Raw genomic sequence first — 17,280 nt, forward strand, 5'->3', positions numbered from 1 at the left:
CGGCGCTGCAAGACAACACGCCGCAAGCGAAGACAGTAAAACCCCACGGCGACTACATGACGGAGCTTGGCGAAGAAATTAAGAAGATGTTAGGTTTGATACGCCCACCGCATCGAACAATTAACAACAACTTTAGGGACCTCGTTGGCAATATAACGAAGCTCTATGAAAAAGCCTTAGAGGAATACCAGAAGAGCAAGGAAGCAAGACGAAATATTTTAAATATTCCCGTAACAACGGAGATAACGCCTAAAAGGCCTCGCGAGGAAAAACAGGCGAAAAGGCAGACTCCTCCAAAAAAGAATAAAACCACCCATGGAGAAGAATCAAAGAAGGCCAAAAATAATGAGGAAAAAGTAAATACGTTAACCTCAATTAACAATGGAAAGGCACCGGGAAAACAAGATGGCTGGACGGAAATAAAAAAGAAAAAGAAGGCAGTATATAAGCATCGACCAAGGCCTGATGCGATAGTGATCGAGCGAACTGGTAACATGACATACAGCGACATTTTAAAGGCGGTTAAAAAAGAAGATGCCCTCAAGAAACTGGGTGAAAATGTAACCCGGATTAGAAAGACAGCCAAAGGGGAAATTTTAATGGAACTAAAAAACGCGCAAATGGAACACACTGCTGTCTACACCAGCGAAATAGGCAAAGTGCTCGGAGATCAAGCCAAAATTAAAGCCCTAACGAGTGAGACCACGGTGGAAATCCGGGATCTGGATGAAATAACCGGAGAGGAAGACATTGCCAATGCTATTCGTACGCAAATTGGAAGTCTAGAGGAGTTTGATAAAGGCTCAATCAGAACCATTAGGGCGTCATATGCAGGCACCCAAACAGCTGTAATAAGCCTCCCCGCCTTACAGGCTAGGCTACTAGTTGAAGCCAAAAAAATTAAAATAGGATGGGTAGTGTGTAGGATTAGGGAGAAGCCGAACCTTAAAAAATGCTTCCGGTGCTTGGAATATGGCCACCTGGCGAAAATCTGCAAAAACCCAGACGATAGGAGTCAGTGCTGCCTCAAATGTGGGGAAAAAGGTCACTTTGCAAAGACATGCAACAAGGAGCCGTCTTGCATTGCATGTAAAAAACAAGGAAAGGAAAACTTTGACCATCAGATAGGTAGCAAGAAATGTCCTCTCTACCAAGAAGCGTGCAAGAAAGCCAAAATATGAGGGTTCTACAGCTCAACCTCAACCACTGCGAAGCAGCACAAGACCTGCTTACGCATACAGTGTTTGAGCAGAAAATCGACGTGGCAATAGTCTGCGAACAATACAAAAACGTCAGCGCAGCAACGTGGACCTCTGACCTAATGGGCAAAGCGGCCATTTGTGCCTGTGGAGAAAACGTGTTCCAAGAAAAGCCATTAACAGGACAAGCCTATTACGCACGGGCAAAGATCCGCGAAATAAACTTCTATAGCTGTTACATTCCGCCAAGCATCGCACAATGTGAATATGAAATAATAATTGATAACCTTGTACGAGAAGTGTCGAACACCACAATGAACGTAGTTGCAGGTGACTTCAATGCATGGGCAGTGGAGTGGGGTAGCATATGCACAAATAGACGAGGAGAAACTCTTCTGAAGGCTTTTTCGGTACTGGACACCGTCTTGCTGAATACCGGCAACAGAAATACCTTTGAAAAAAACGGCCGCGGTTCGGTAATTGATATTACGTTTGCTAGTAGCTCCCTTGTGCGGTTGTGTACATGGCAAGTGAGCGATCTGTATACACACAGTGACCACTTGGCAATTCTGCTTGAAATTGATAAAACGCACAAAAGCAAGTATCTCAAAAAAGTTCAAAACAGAGGCTGGAAAACTGAAACCCTTGATGAGGATTTATACAAATTAATGCTGGATGACAATCCGAACAACGCCTTAGACATAGAAAAGAAGGCAGAATGCCTTGTTAAATATGTGAGCAAAGCTTGCGACGCCGCTATGTGTAGGAAAAAACAAGGCACATACAGGAAACCCGCATACTGGTGGAATGAGGGTATTGAAGCTCTAAGAAGTGAATGCCACAAGGCGAGGCGCCAGTGTCAAAGGGGACGACAAACGGCGGATTTCACAATGTTAAACGAGCGCTTTAAACGAAAGCGAAATGAACTCAAGAAAGCAATAAAGAAGAGCAAAGCCTGTTGTTTTAAAGAGCTCTGCAACAAGGTCGAAGAAAACCCTTGGGGAGATGCATATAAAATCGTCATGTCAAAGATTAAAGACTATAAAGGACAAGCGCCTACATGCCCTAGTTTATTAAAGACGGTTGTCCAAACTCTTTTCCCGACGCAATTGCTACAAAGGCAGCAAATGAAAGAATCTGGAGCTACAAACGCACCGCAAGTCACTGACCAAGAAACCGTAGAAGCAGCAGAGAGATTCGCAAATAGTAAAGCATCAGGCCTAGATGGCATCCCGAATAAGGCCCTAAAACTGGCTATTAAATATAAACCCACCCCGTTTACGGAAGTTTATACGCAATGTTTACGAGAGGGAGTATTCCCTAAGATCTGGAAAAAACAGCGGCTAGTGCTTATACAAAAGCCAAATAAACCAGCAGGGGAGCCAGGATCCTACCGCCCACTATGTATGCTGGACACAATGGGGAAAATACTGGAGCGTATAATCTGTGTGCGGCTAGAGCAACACCTAGAAAGAGAGCCGCCGTGCTTAGCCGAAAACCAATATGGTTTTCGAAGACACAGGTCAACAATATACGCCATAAAAAAGGTAACAGAGGTCGCAAGCAAGGCTATTGAAGGAACCAGGTGGTTATATGGCTCCAAGGAATACTGTGCGGTAGTGACGTTCGACGTAAAAAATGCCTTCAACTCGGCCTATTGGCCGCACATCATGGAAGCCCTAAAACAAAAGAAGACACCACTCTACCTGCTGAGGATCATATCCAGCTACCTCTCCGATAGATTATTGCTATATGACACAGAAGAAGGTCCTAGGAACTACATTATAACAGGCGGTGTACCACAAGGCTCTGTGCTAGGGCCGCTACTGTGGAATGTTTTGTATGACGGGGTGCTACGTCTCCCATTGCCCAAAGAAATACAGATAATCGGGTACGCTGATGATATAGCAGTAACGGTAGTAGCAAAAGAAATAAGCCAGATAGAGTACCTGTGCAACCACGTGGCGATTAAAATAAAAGAATGGCTAACAAAAGCAAAGCTCCAGTTAGCAAGCCAAAAAACTGAAGCGGTGCTGATAACGAGCAGGAAAAAACTAGAGGCGACTACGCTCAACACCGATGGATACAATATCCCAACGCAACAGTCGTTGAAATACCTGGGTGTAATTATTGATGCGAGGCTAAATTATCGGACCCACATCACGAAAGCCTGTGAGAAAGCAGCAAAGGTGACGGCTGCATTAAGCAGAATCATGACCAATATAGGTGGACCTAGTGAGAATAGACGCGCTCTTCTGGCAAAAGTTAGCCAATCAGTTTTAATGTACGCCGCACCCATGTGGGGACCAGCATTGCTGCACAAAACGTATGCGAATGCGGCAAAAGCAGTAGTTCGATTAAGCGCAATTAGGGTAGCGTGCGCTTTTCGGACTGTGTCACACGAAGCGGTTGGAGTTATCTCAGGCATCATGCCTCCAGATATTATGGCAATGGAGCTAAAAAGAATGTATGACAAAGCGAAAAGCGCGGGGAGACGACTAAATATTCAAGAAAAACAGCAAGAAAGACGAACCAGCCTTAATGAGTGGCAAAAACGATGGGACGAAGCAACAAATGGTAGATGGACACACACGTTGATCAGAAACGTGCAAATGTGGGTAGAGAGACAACACGGAGAAACTGACTATTACTTGACGCAGTTCCTGACTGGGCACGGTTGCTTCAGAGAGTATTTACACAACTATGGACATGACGATGGGTTTCAGTGCTCTTTTTGTGGAAACGGGATTGAGAACGCGTGGCACATTTTCTTTCTGTGCCCCCGTTATAAGGATGAAAGAGACGAATTAGAGAAACTACTTTCAGAGCGGCTAACCCCTGAAAACATTGTACCACACATGCTACGTTCCCAGCAGGTGTGGAACTTTGTTAGAGAATGGAGCGCGACAGCCCTAATAGAACTCAGACGGAAGGAGTGGCAAAGAAAGAGCGGCAGACAGGTGACCCACATGGAGTTGGTAAATTTATAGATCGAGAGCCAAACGGCTAAAGCTTATCCTTGTGAAGAAATGCCTAGCGGCGGTACCGCAAGGAAGATAAATAGCTAGAGGAGACGGAGTTAGGGTTTAGTACGTAGGCGTCCTACCCCGCAGGTTCCGCACTTGGTAACAATGGCGGCCCACGCGCGTGTAGGATGAATCGTGCATGCCGTCTGAAATAGGACGGTATCTTTCGAAGATTCCCCCTCCGGTAACAAAAAAAAAAAAAAAAAAAAAAAAAAGACGAAAGACACGTGTCCAGTGTTTTAGATGTGCGTGCGCTCCGAGGTCCTAACGTCGACTCGGACCACTATCTTGTTGCAGCCAAGATTCGCACCCGCTTCTGTGCAGCAAAAAACACACAAGCACAAGGAACGTTCGACGTCGAGTACAATCACAACAGATAGCCAAACGATTTTCTATTCGGCTTGCACTCCTGCTGTCTGAGAGCACTCGCCAACATCTCGGTATAAGGGAATTGTGGGACGGTATTTCAAACTCCTTACGTACAGGTGCAACTTAAACCATTGGTTTTCGGAAAGTGCAAAAGAACAGCTGGTACGCCGAGGAGTGCCGTGTCGCAGCGGAGAGAAAACAGGCTGCCTATCTCGCAACGTTACGATCGACCACAACACGTGCGGGATGGGATAAATACCGAGAGTTGAAGAGGGAAGCGAAACGCATTTGCAGACAGAAAACGAAAGAGGCCGAAATGTGTGTGTACGAAGAGCTTGATAAGCTGGCCGAGGAGTAATGCTCGAAAATTCTACGAAAAGATGCGGCGGCTTACAGAAGGTTTCCAGATCGAAGCATACTCTTATAGAACCCCCAAAGGTGATCTAGTCACCGATGCCCAGAGCATACCTAAATTATGGAGGGAACACATCTCCAGCCTGGTGAATGGCAGTGAACGCACAACACCAGGAGAAGGCGAACCTGATTCCCCAATCGATGACCATTGGGCAGACGTTCCATTGCCCGACCATGAAGAAGTAATAGCAATTACCCGCCTGAAGAACAACAAAGCAGCGGGGGTCGATGGATTGTCTGCCGAGCTAATCAAACACGTCGGCGAAGAACTGATAAGGAGCATGTATCAGCTGCTTTGTAGAATATGGTCAGACGAAAGCATGCTCCATGATTTGAATTTAATTGCACTTTGGATAAGCCTCCTCAACATCGCCGATAAGGTTTTATCGGCCGAATTGTGTAAAGATTAAATCCCACCGTCAACAAAATGATTGGATCTTATTAGTGTAGCTTTGACCTGAAAGATCTTCACCAGCTTCGTCAGGATCAGGAAGGACCTCTCCGAGCCGTTCAGTACCAAGTGAGGTTTAAGAAAATGGCGACTCTCTTTTGTGTGGCTTTTTCAACCTACTTCTGAAGAAAACCTACTTCTTGGAACTAAACCGAGAATCTTCTATAGGAGTGTACAGCTGCTGGCGTCTGCTGATGATATTGATATCATTGGTCTTAACAACCGTGCCGTTAGTTCTGATTTCTCCAGAATGGATAAGGCATTGAAACAAATGGGTCTGGTTGTGAAAGAGGGCAAGACGAAATATTTCCTGTCATCAAACAAACAGTCGTCGCACTCGCGACTTGGCACTCACGTCACTGTTGACAGTCAGAACTTTGAAGTTGTAGATAATTTCGTCTATCTTGGAACCAGCGTAAACACCACCAACAATGTCAGCCCGGAAATCCAACGCAGGATTACTCTTGCCAACTGGTGAGAAGTAAAGTCCTCTCTCGACGAACAAAAACCAAACTCTATAAGTCACTCATAATTCCCGTCCTGCTATATGGTGCAGAGGCTTGGACGATGACAACAACCGATGAGTCGTCGTTGCGAGTTTTCGAGAGAAAAGTTAAGCGAAAGATTTATGATCCTTTGCGCATTGGCCACGGCGTATATCGCATTCGATGAGTTGTGTGAGATATACGACGGCATTAACATAGTTCAGCGATTTAAGAGACAGCGGCTGCACTGGCTAGATCATATTGAGCGAATGAAAAAGAACACTCCAGCTGTGAAGGTTTTCGATTCTGTACCCGCCGGATAATTCATGATGACTTAAATCGTTTTCCCTACAAAGTCAAAGTAACAAGCCTGATAAACCTATTCGTTTTATCAAAACAATGACCGAAGAAAAAATAACTTTCCAATTCCTTCCTTGTGTTTAATGATGCTCAATTAAGGAATATTGACGTAATCAAATCCCGAACTAATCCACGAGATAGAACTTCGCCCGGAACCAGTCACAGTGTGGTGCGCATTTTAATCAAAGTGTACGAGTATTGTCGGGCCATACTTCTTAGAAGAAAATGGTGTGATAGTTGCTGTCAAGGGGAACCGTTATTTAAAGAATGAGTTTCCTTACGCAGAACTGCGCCGAAGGTGTATGTATTTAATAAGCGTTTGGTTTTAGCAAGATGGAGCAACTGTACACTTATCCAGGTCCGTTATTGTGGAGCTCCAGGCAAATTTTAAAACAAATTTATATCAACAAACTTCACTTTCCGCTGACCAGCAAGGTTACCTGACCTAACTATGGTGTTATGTAAAGCATAAGGTGTACAAAACAAAACTTAAAAATCTGACTGAATAGAAGCAGTCCATTACATTTATAATTGAGGCAATCTCAATTTCAACCCTTTAGGCCGCAAAGAATAATGTTTTCATTAGGTGTCGCTTGGAGACTTTTTACGGTCGATAATTTTTAAATGCTATTATTAAATAAAAAAACAAGTAACAGCTCGTGCGAGTTGCAAGACTATAAACAGTTCGGGCTAAGTTCGAGCACGTGCGAGTTGCAAGACTATAAACTGTTCGAACTTAGCCCGAACTGTTTATAGTCTTGCAACTCGCACGAGTCAAAGCCAGGGAAATACGTTAGGGTGTAAAACGTCAAACAGAGGACCGGCAGCCAAGAAATTTTATAAATATATACATAAACAGGTACTATATATACCTTATACACTGACCGATACTAGTATATTCTGCATAAAGTTTGTTAGAAAAACGGAAATCATTATACTTAGTATATGGGAGTTAGGTTAGATTAACTATTATCTTGCCACATACTAAAACATATTTCCTGAGTTTGATTAAGGTAACTCACATGCAATCACCAATCATATGGAGCAAGTCAGCCGGATTGTCGAAAACCCTGGTAATATAAGATATATGAGCAAAACACGTTTTGTAATTGTCATTGCGAAAACTCAAATATTGGCCCGTATAGCCAGCAAAAGCACACCTGGAAGTTTGAAAATTTTCATTGACCCAACTCAACTCTTTTTTGATACACAGAATCACAATTGTCAGAAAAAAATTCTGACAGAATTTCAATTGCATATCTCACAAATTGACCATATCTTCGGTCAAAAGTCAACAATAGATACTGAGGTCCACATTTTCGGTACTTAGGGGCAAGACCAGTCTTCACTGCATTTGGAAAATTTTTGGTGGGATACTATAAAGACATCGTGCAAATTTTAATGCCGTTATGTTAATTATTTATCGCTTTGTGTACTGGAAAGTGAAAGAATCAAGTGGAATTTAAAATTGTGTTATAAGGGAAGTAGGCGTGGTTGTTGTTCGATTTCGCCCATTTTCGCAACGTGGCACAGGATTATGAATAAAGAAAAGTGCTACATACTAAATTTAGTCGAAATCGGTTGGACGGCTCCCGAGATTTGTATGTGATTTCACCAAAATGTGGTTGGACGGCTCCCGAGCGCAGAATTTGAGACCCGCCACGCCAAAAACAATGCCAACGAAAAGAAGAAAACAGACTCGAAGGAGACCCCCCTTTTGATGACGTCAATGGCAAACGAAATAAGGAATACGATTTGAGGGCTTTCACCTGGAATGTCTGATCCCTTAATTTGGAAGGTGCCGCTGCCCAGCTGGTTGATGTCGTCGTTAGAGTGAAGGCTGACATCACCGCCGTCCAAGAAATGCGATGCATGGGACAAGGACTGAGGCCAGAAGGTCCTTGTGGCATTTACTACAGCGGCCATATAAAGGAGTGCAAATTTGGTGTAGCATGCGTGATGAGAGAGACTCCGTCGCCGAGCACTGTCATTCAACCCGGTGGAAGAACGTCTAGCCACAATCCGTATCAAAGCGAAGTTCTTCAACATATCGCTGATTTGCGACCACGCTCCGATGAAAGAGAAGGACGATGTGACCAAAGATGCCTTCTATGAGCGCTTGGAGCGCACTTGTGAGAGCTGCCCCCGCCACGATATCAAAATCTAGCTTGGTGTCTTTAACGCCAGGGTGGGCAATGAAAGTATTTTTGGAACTACAGTCGGTAAATTCAGCCACCACAACGAAACATACCCAAATGGATCGAGGCTGATCGACTTCGCCGGGGGCCGAAATATGGTTATCTACAGTACTAGATTCCAGCAAAAGAAAATTCATTAAGCCACCTGGCTGTCTCCAGATCGAAAAACCACCCAAAAAATCGATCACGTTGTGATTGACCGAAGACAAATCTCCAGTGTTTTAGATGGCCGTGCGCTCCGAGGTCCTAACGTCGACTCGGACCACTATCTTGTTGCAGCCAAGATTCGCACCCGCTTCTGTGCAGCAAAAAACACACAAACACAAGGAACGTTCGACGTCGAGTACAATCACAACAGATAGCCAAACGGTTTTCTACTCGGCTTGCACTCCTGCTGTCTGAGAGCACTCGCCAACATCTCGGTATAAGGGAATTGTGTGACGCTATTTCAAACTCCTTATGTACAGGTGCAACTGAAACCATTGGTTTTCGGAAAGTGCAAAAGAACAGCTGGTACGCCGAGGAGTGCCGTGTCGCAGCGGAGAGAAAACAGGCTGCCTACCTCGCAACGTTGCGATCGACCACAACATGTGTGGGATGGAATAGATACCGAGAGTTGAAGAAGAAAACGGCGGCGAAGAAATGATAAAGAGCATGCAACAGCTTCTTTGTAAAATATGGTCGGACGAAAGCATGCCCAAAGATTGAAATTAAAGTGTGCTATGCCCAATCCACAAAAAGGGAGACCCCACAATCTGCGCCAACTACCGTGGGATAAGTCTCTTAAATATTCTATATAAAGTTCTACCGAGCATATTTCTACTTTGCTTTTCAGGTTTTTCCAGCCTAGTTTTATGTAGAACAGTTATTACACACTGTTCAACTGCCCTTACTTCAAGATTTTCTCGTCAAGACTTATGTCCTCGAGTACTTATGCTTTGTTCAATTGCCCTTATCTCGGGATTTTCTCTCCGAGACCGAAAGTTAAAGCCCACCGTCAACAAACTGATTGGACCTTATCAGTGTAGCTTTAAACCTTAAAATTAACAACCTACTAAATACTCACTATGCGCCAAATCTTGGAAAAGACCCGGGAAAGCAGAATCGACACTCACCACCTATTCGTCGATTTCAAAGCTGCTTTTGACAGCATTAAAAGGAGCTGCCTTTATGCCGCGATGTCTGAATTTGGTATCCCTGCAAAACTTATATGGCTCTGTAAACTGACGTTGATCACCACCAAAAGCTCCATCAGGATCGGGAAGGACCTCCGACCAAACGAGATTTTAGACAAGGCGACTTCCTCAATCTTCTGCTGCAGAAAATAATGCGAGCAGGTACAATATTTTATAAGAGTGTACAGCTTCTGGGATATGCAGATGATATTGATATTATCGGCCTGAACATCCGCGCCGTTAGTTCTGCTTTTTCCAGAGTGGACAAGGAAGCAAAGCAAATGGGCCTGGTAGTGAACGAGACAAGACGAAATATCTCCTGTCATCAAACAAACAGTAGTCGCACTCGCGACTTGGCTCCCACTTAACTGTAGAGAGTCATAACTTTGAACAATGTCAGCCTGGAAAATTAACGTAAGCTGCTACTTCGAACTGAGTAGGCAATTAAGAAGTAAAGTCCTCCCTCGACGAGCAAAAACCAAACTCTGTAAGTCACAAAAACTGATGAGTTGACGTTGCGAGTTTTCGAGAGAAAGGTTCTCCTAGAGATTTATGATTGGCTACGGCAAATATCGCATTCGAAGGAACGATGAGCTGTACGAGATATACGACGACATTGACAAAGTTTAGCGAATTAAAAGACAGCGGGTACGATGGCTAGGTCGTATTGTCCGAAAACACACTAGTTCTGAAAGTATTCGACGCAGTACCTCTGGGGGAAGCAGAGAAAGAGGAAGACCTCTGAAAAATCTCAAGCGTTTTTGAGATGCGAAAAAAATATGTACTGGGATGCGCGAATAGTTTAAAGCCTTGTTATACTCTCTAACAACAGGTTGCAAGAGTATAAACATGAAATGTGTTGGTAAGCGCAAAACTCAGCAAATGTTCCTTGAATTACAAGGAAGATTTTTACGGCGAGAAATTCGAATAACTGCGGAGGAAACCCTAAAAACAGTCCTTTTCTTTTTCGCATACAAACGTTTTCTAACTAAAATATAGATTCAGTTTGAACATTATTGCTATTCAATCAAAGTTATAATAAATTACAAGTGTTCACTGTTGTCTAGGCAATTTGCACTTTATTATCGCCGCAAAAAGTCCAAATTTAATCATATCTGTCATAACAGAATGCATTTCCGTGTTGCAGAATAAAAAAGGGATCAGTTTTGCCATCATTACATCAGTCAACGCACAAACCACGTTCTCAAAAGTGTTTTATTATTTTTAACTAGTAATTTAATATCTCTATCTGTGTAAAATTATTTAAATATATACAATTATTATAAATAATTAATATAATAACAAAGTAATAAGTATAGGAAAATGAAAACTTTACACACACACAATATTAGTATGACTTAAAGCAGGGATGGGCAAAGTGCACACGGGAGCTAGATGAGGGGAATATCAGTGTACGGAGAGAAGGGCATAAGAAGTTGCGAAAAAAATCAATTACATTCCTCCGCACCTTAATGTTCATCGCAGAACGCAGAGATAAAGAGATGTCCAACTCTTCTCTCACTAGAAGTGAGAGAACAATTGCTAAACATCAAAACCACCTCAACTTTGACAGTTGACTGGATTGAGGAGGTTTTGACGTTAAGCAATTGGAAACGAACGATGGCCAGATTGAAAACTTACCAAAAAAATATGAAAACGGAAGGATTTGTTGCATCCTTCAAGACCACATATAAAAAATGTTAAACAATGAAAATTAAATAAATTTATGAAATATAAAGGTATTTGATGAAACGTTTTGTAATGTGATGCATCATAGTATTATTTTCAATGGAAATTTATTAAAACTATTTATTGATTAAGAGCTAAAAAGCTTAAATCTTTTTATTGGGCATTGAAAGTTTATAAGTCAATTGTTCTAATATGCTTTAAAAAGATTTAAATAGTTTCTCCATATAATAAATAACCACTACATAGTAGTTTTTATTCGTACTAAATGTTGGGTGTTTTAATTTAAAATGCCCAAAAATTTTTATTTTGTTCGATCTGGCCATAATGGAAAATGTTATAAAAAACACTTATTTTGAGGCGCTCTCACACTGTAATAAGTTGGGCATCTCATTATCCCTGGCAGAATGGTTGCGGCAATACTAACATTGTACACAAATTTAAGAGCGGAAGTTTACTTCATATCGGAATTGTACAGTTGTGTGAACAAAAAGAGGTAAACATAATTTGCACGTTTTAGAGATTCGCGTTAATATCTCTTTTAATTTACCTTTGCATGCTGGAAATTCTAATCACTGTTAGGAAAGAAATATGTATATATTAGGGTGATTCAAAAAAAAATTTTTTTGTTTTTTTTTATTGGTACTCGGAAAAATGGGTTCCTAGACACCTCTAAGAAATCCTCTCCAAATATGAGTTTTTAATTGTAACGGGAAGGTCCTCAGCCTAACGGTTTTCTATTTTTTCTTATTATCGGATAGAAAAATTTATATCTCGCTTCCAACTACTTGAAAAAATATCTTGTTAATTAGGTTTTGTAGGAAATTGAATGCTCTAAAATATGGTATGGAAAAAAAATTATTATGAATAGGTTTTTGGAGAGGATTTCTTAGAGGTGCTTAGGAACCTATTTTTCACAGAACCAAACGAAAAAAATTTTTTTTTTTTTGATCCACCCTAATATGCATTGATGTTTGACGATGAATATCTCGTAAACGCTTAACTTAATCGAAAAATCATAGTAGACCATTTTTATAGAGCAATAAATTTCCTACAAAACTATGTGTTTCACCATTCATAATAATTTTTTTTCATTGAGTTATAAAATTAATAAGAAATAAAGAATTTTTCCAAAAATAGTCAAATTTCAACCGTTAATATCTTTTAAACGGTTGGGTTTACGAAAAAATCATAGGAGACCATATTTTATAGCATTCAATTTCCTACAAAACCTAATTAACAAGATATTTTTTCAAGTAGTTGGAAGCGAGATATAAATTTTTCTATCTGATAATAAGAAAAAATAGAAAACCGTTAGGCGGAGGACCTTCCCGTTACAATTAAAAACTCATATTTGGAGATGATTTCTTAGAGGTGTCTAGGAACCCATTTTTCCGAGTACCAATAAAAAAAAACAAAAAAATTTTTTTTTTGAATCACCCTAGTATATATGTTACACTTCTATCTAAAAACAATTTTACTTAATAAGAAAACAGCATATTTTAAAACTTCACAACACCTTATGGTTGTTCCTATTTTGTTCACACCACTGTACATGTGATAGATCAGTTAATGGTGGTGATGCCAGTTGTAAAAATTCATTTTAGTTACAATTGGGAAAACTTTTTTTTAAGTTGTGTGCTTTTATACGTACATATGCATATCTGCATATATAAAAAAGAGAAGATACTTGTCATCATTATATAATATACTAGCTGACCCCGCAGCCGTTTTCCTGCGTGAAATTATATATGTGTTTTGAAATGAAAAGAAAATTGAATTTATAATTTCTTTTATTTTCAATGTAATAAAGCTTGATAAACAACATTTTTTGGTTTCTGTTCCGGTGCGCAAATGTACAGAGAAGATAGTTTTCCAAATCGTGAGCACGCCACGTATTTTTGGCCGTGTAAAAAACATAACAACTCAAAATTTATGCCATACACTTCTAGCGACTATCCTTGTGTCCTGATGATTGTCATCTCAAATGCTATTTTTACTGGAAACGGAATCCGTTTGAACTGAAATGGCAAATCGTGAGAACTCAAACAAATTCGTAGAATCAAGCATTCTGCCCCGTCGTATTCGATAGCTGCGTCACAATCAGTCGGGTTCCATTACACAGTTTCGGTGCTTGTAGATTGCGAAGCATAATAACGACAGATTCAACTTTGAGACGCAAACGATGCGGTGGCATACAAAGCCCCTCCAAAGAATTTAGAAACTGCACTGGATAATTCACGGCGTCGTCTTCATTGTCAAGACGATCGATAGATTTGTATGAGCGCAGTTCTCCCGGAATTTGACTTTGAACCTTCCAGTTTAAGCCTAAACAATTCTTGATGAGTTCATCTTTCGTGAATCGATAAACGGCAAAAGGAATTGATATCAAACCACCGGAAGTATCAACCGGAATTTATCCATATTCAATTTTTAGATGTAAAATGTCTTCGGCAATGTCATTTTTGTTCGTATCCCATAATAGACGCGGTTTTGGAGGCTGATATGCCGAAATTATTATCGTGAAAAGTGTGCGAACTTCATTTTCATTCCAGTGATTATCATTTTCCAGCAATTGTAATTGCTGGCTTGCTTCTCAAAAAGTTGCACACACCGTATCATTCACAGTACGCAATGACTCATATTAAGTTGAACCGCGTACATTTATCAATAGCAACCGAAGGTAGAAACAATCGCCGTTTTTTAATGCATTAATTGATAACACACCTGGATGTCCATTTACTGGTTGGCCTTGCTTTCTGCGTAATTATTTCTTCAACGATGCATTCCATGCATAATATCGAGGTAATTCCAAATGTCCTCGCAAACGGATCACAGACGAAAGTTGAGCAAAAACTCGTAAATGTTAATTTTGTTGCTGGCGGTGTTTATATTGGCTGTACTGTATTCCCTGGCTTGAAATACACTCTTGAAATACACTCCAAATTAACTGCGAGACGCACAACAGTCGGAAAGCGCTACAAAGTGCTTTAGTGCAGTTCACGTATCAACCGTATCGTTCAAGACCAATAACCGCCATGTTGCTTCCTTTGGTCATGTACTTACAAACGTATTTTATTGATTACACTAAACTGCAATACTCAACATTGATATGCGCTTTGAATATGAATTAGACTATTGTCTAATGGTGAATATAGTACGATCCGCGTGTTGTCAACTTCGATATTCACTCTTCTAAATTGAAAGCTGAATGTTCTGCCATTGTCGTCTGGTGTGTAACGCCGATAAAGTACAGTACAGTACAGCCATCATTTCTTGGTTGTGTTTCCGAAAGAAAAGCACGTGGATAGTGTTTGGTGGATTTATTGTCAGACATACAAATCGAAGTGGGACTGTGGTATCCGCAAGGCCCATGAACCATAATGGTTTTCATCACTTCGTATATAATACCTGATCTTTATCCGCAAAAAGGAATGAGTGCGTGGGGAAAATCTCTCTTTTGCCACTCAACAGAGCACATCTAGTATCTAATCGCAACATATATACGTTGCTTCTAGATAAAGTCCATCGAAGCTGTTGCTTGAAAAGTCTTGCTGTATTATCGTGATGATCGCTTGCTGATTGACAGCGATCCATAATTCCACACATATGTCATCGCATCCTGGAAGTCTCATTTAGTTCATGTGTCTTGGGCTGCCATACGTTGATGGCAAAAAGAACGCCGACCGATATTAGCGCGATGTCTTCGTTGCTTCGTAACAAATTTCAATCTGTAATTGATCACTTCGTTTCAAACACACATAAAGTTTTCACTGAATAATTTTCAATAATTTTTCTTTTAAATAGCCGCAAAAAAAAAGCAAGCGTCCGAAATTGAACGATTCAAATAATTTACAAATCAAAATATTGAAAAACAAAACAAAAAAGAATTGTATGAAAAGTCACTTTTTGGAAATTTCCAATTTTTGGACTTTTTCTTAGGAAAAGTATTTGGTTTTTTTTATGTCTAACCCTTTCCAGATCCACAGCGAACAACTTCTGATTTCATGAAGATTGGTTCCGTCGTTCTCGAGCGTTAGCGTTACTAACAAACAAACAATCATTTTTACTTACATATGTACATATGAATGTATGTATGTACTCGTATATACAAAATAAAACGTTTGTATGGGAAAAAGAAAAGGGCTGTTTTCAGGGGTTTTCCGGCAACTTTCGTAATTTTTTCTTACATAAGAACCTTCTCCTAATAATAACAAATACAACATAAAAAGATCAGCCAAATCGGTTCAGCCATTCACGCGTGATGCCGTGACAACGAAAACGGTTTCATTTTTATATATGTATAAGATGTTGTGTTTAAAAATATTGCAAATCCATTTAATGAAAATGCTTATATAAATACATATATGATTTGTGATATTTTCAGTTTGGTTGTTTTATCAAAATATTCAAAGAATTGAGGTTTTTTTTCTATAATTGTTTTGTTAAATTTTAAAAATCTAAGTTCCCTCTGGAAATGTATTAAAAGAATAATATGCGCTATAGAAAGGGAACACATATTTTCAAAAATATAATAAATCATCAAATAAAAATATATTGAATTTGCGCGGTATGGCATTATTGATTGAGAGTGGCTAAGCACACAAATAGAATACAAACGCTAATGGCAGAAACATCTTCTCACTTCGCTACGAGCTGCAAGCGTTTTGTTCTCGTTTTCATTCGAACAATGTTGCCATTACTCAATACGCATATGTAGTTTTGTACACATCTAAGTTTTCAATTATAATTGTTCATTATATAAAATATCAGAACTGAAATCAAACTATTAAATAAATAATAAATAATAGCATTCGATGCTGAATTTGGGGTATTTTAAGAAAATTTCAAATATATTGAAGACAATTTTTATAATTACTACAGTATTCGAGCCTGGCAACCCTGCGGTGTGAGAAAGGAATCAGCTGAGTCGTTTCTACGGGGAAAATTTCAAGTCGTTGGAAATTCTACGATTAGCGGGTGGTAGAAGGATTGTTGAGTGATTATTTACATTGCGCTCTCATAAGATTCATTTGGTAATATGTGTTTGAAGAAACAGTGGTTCATAAATTGAAGTCATTATTGAAATTACTTTTTATAAGGAAGTTTAAAGAAATAACCTGGTTTGAAAATTTTTGCTTCGAAAATTATATCTAAAATAAGAAGTAGGTTATCTGATTTAAATTTTGGTACAATAATGCGTGTAGCTATAGCAAATGAGATTAAACAAAACAATTATTAATTTATTATTTCAAATAAAAAAAATTAAATTCTGGTATAAAGACAAATTAAAAAAATGATTTCTAAAATCAAATATTTATTATACTTTTTGTTATTTGTCTTACATTTTATAAATTTATAGTAGTTACAAAAAAACTTAAAATTGTTAGGTAATTTTACAGTTATTACCCACAGTGCAACTTCCCATATATGCGCGAATTATGAAAACAATTTTATACGACCGGCTCTTTAGAGTGTCAGAAAAATGTGTGTCTTTATTTCAAAGATTTTCTTGCTTTTATAGTTTTACAAAAATGCTTATCTTCTAATTTACAAAAATTCTTATCTGTGGGAAAATTCCACAGTGCTGCTTATCCTTTATTACTACCATGTTATAGTTTTACAAAAATGCTTATCTTCTAATTTACAAAATTTTTTATCTGTGGGAGAATTCCACAGTGCTGCTTATCCTTTATTTGCATTCAATATTTATTTAGGATCAGTGTTTCTTCTCATAACTTAATTTTACATATCTTCTGGTTTTCTTACATAAATGTATTTTCTTATCTACCAGACTATCTTCACACCATCTGTGTTTGCTGTTGTTCTTGGGTTAGCATGGAATGTAACTTCTCCCCCCTTAGATACAAAACTCTCCTGAGGTTTGTTTACAATTTCTACTCGCATTTGTTTTTGT

This window comes from Bactrocera dorsalis, chromosome 6 (assembly GCF_023373825.1).
Source record: "Bactrocera dorsalis isolate Fly_Bdor chromosome 6, ASM2337382v1, whole genome shotgun sequence".
Taxonomy (NCBI): Eukaryota; Metazoa; Arthropoda; class Insecta; order Diptera; family Tephritidae; genus Bactrocera; species Bactrocera dorsalis.